The sequence below is a fragment of the Diaphorina citri genome, unplaced genomic scaffold, assembly GCF_000475195.1.
Source record: "Diaphorina citri unplaced genomic scaffold, Diaci psyllid genome assembly version 1.1 scaffold1168, whole genome shotgun sequence".
In the NCBI taxonomy this organism is placed as follows: Eukaryota; Metazoa; Arthropoda; class Insecta; order Hemiptera; family Psyllidae; genus Diaphorina; species Diaphorina citri.
The window spans coordinates 1,420-3,919 of record NW_007378597.1 but is presented as its reverse complement, the minus strand read 5'-3'; positions in this window follow the sequence as shown (position 1 = coordinate 3,919).

Genomic DNA, 2,500 nt, shown 5'->3' with positions numbered 1-2,500 from the left:
CCTCTCTCTCTCTCTCTCTCTCTCTCTCTCTCTCTTACTTTTTCTCGAATTTCCCACCCCCTTTCCTGTCTTTTGAAAACTTTATCCTCTCTCTCTCTCTTCCCGGTTTCTCCTTTTTTTGCGATTTTTTTTCACTCTCCCCTCTCTCTCTCTCTCTCTCTCTCTCTCTCTCTCTTACTTTTTCTCGAATTTCCCACCCCCTTTCCTGTCTTTTGAAAACTTTATCCTCTCTCTCTCTCTTCCCGGTTTCTCCTTTTTTTGCGATTTTTTTTCACTCTCCCCTCTCTCTCTCTCTCTCTCTCTCTCTCTCTCTCTTACTTTTTCTCGAATTTCCCACCCCCTTTCCTGTCTTTTGAAAACTTTATCCTCTCTCTCTCTCTTCCCGGTTTCTCCTTTTTTTGCGATTTTTTTTCACTCTCCCCTCTCTCTCTCTCTCTCTCTCTCTCTCTCTCTCTTACTTTTTCTCGAATTTCCCACCCCCTTTCCTGTCTTTTGAAAACTTTATCCTCTCTCTCTCTCTTCCCGGTTTCTCCTTTTTTTGCGATTTTTTTTCACTCTCCCCTCTCTCTCTCTCTCTCTCTCTCTCTCTCTCTCTTACTTTTTCTCGAATTTCCCACCCCCTTTCCTGTCTTTTGAAAACTTTATCCTCTCTCTCTCTCTTCCCGGTTTCTCCTTTTTTTGCGATTTTTTTTCACTCTCCCCTCTCTCTCTCTCTCTCTCTCTCTCTCTCTCTCTTACTTTTTCTCGAATTTCCCACCCCCTTTCCTGTCTTTTGAAAACTTTATCCTCTCTCTCTCTCTTCCCGGTTTCTCCTTTTTTTGCGATTTTTTTTCACTCTCCCCTCTCTCTCTCTCTCTCTCTCTCTCTCTCTCTCTTACTTTTTCTCGAATTTCCCACCCCCTTTCCTGTCTTTTGAAAACTTTATCCTCTCTCTCTCTCTTCCCGGTTTCTCCTTTTTTTGCGATTTTTTTTCACTCTCCCCTCTCTCTCTCTCTCTCTCTCTCTCTCTCTCTCTTACTTTTTCTCGAATTTAAGGAAAACAAAAGGTATTTATTTTTCTATTTTATTCCATTCCTAAAAAAAAAAAAAAAAAAAAAAAAATCTTTCGACTATTCTATTCTATTCCCAGGCTGAAGGTGACAAGCAGCTCCTAACCTCTTCGCTCAAACAATCCCAATCGGCGGCGGAAAAACACCAATCCGAATTGACCAGCCTGAAAGTTCGCCTTCTACAACTAAGTGCACATATTGCCGCCCTGGACACCCTTACAACGCAGGCCAAATCACAACATGCTTCAGAACCACATGACCAGGTATGATATTATATTTCGATATTTTGTGACATATTTATTACCGGCATTCTATAGAATACCTTAGTCTGTCTGAGGGACTATAAACAGAAAGTAGATCAGTGTCTAGCTAGGGGACTATAAACAGGGAGTAGACTAGTCCAAATTTCCTCCCGCTATATCAATAGCGAAGGTTGAGTGCGAAGGGCATCCCACTTGGAAAATTTTGTTTTAGCCAAAACCAGTTGGCCTCAAAGCGATCACTCTAAAGCTGATTGAGAGGCCGACGACAAACGCCGACCCATCTGAACATGGGAAAAGGCGAAGAAGAAGATTCTATAGAATACCTAGTCATTTTGTGAAATGCCTAGGCATGTCATGAAATACCTAGTAGTATGTAGGTCATTCTAGGCATTATATAAAATGCCTAAGTCCGTAAGTATAGAGCAGTCTAAAAGTTCGCCTTCTACAGCTGAGTGCACATATTGCCGCTCTAGACACCCTTACAACGCAGGCCAAATCAGAACATGCTTCTGAACCACATGACCAGGTATGATATTATGTTTAAATATATATTTATTACCGGCATTCTAAAGAATACCTAGTCATTCTATGAAATGACTAGCGTTCTTAGGCAAAGTTTATTATGAAATCGATAGCAATATGATATTATATGATTTGCCTAGGCATATCATGAAATACCTAGTAGTATATAGGTCATTCTAGAATCTAGACATTATATAAAATGCCCTAAGTCCGTAAGTATAGAGCAGTCTAAAAGTTCGCCTTCTACAGCTGAGTGCACATATTGCCGCTCTAGACACCCTTACAACGCAGGCCAAATCAGAACATGCTTCTGAACCACATGACCAGGTATGATATTATGTTTAAATATATATTTATTACCGGCATTCTAAAGAATACCTAGTCATTCTATGAAATGACTAGCGTTCTTAGGCAAAGTTTATTATGAAATCGATAGCAATATGATATTATATGATTTGCCTAGGCATATCATGAAATACCTAGTAGTATATAGGTCATTCTAGAATCTAGACATTATATAAAATGCCCTAAGTCCGTAAGTATAGAGCAGTCTAAAAGTTCGCCTTCTACAGCTGAGTGCACATATTGCCGCTCTAGACACCCTTACAACGCAGGCCAAATCAGAACATGCTTCTGAACCACATGACCAGGTATGATATTATGTTT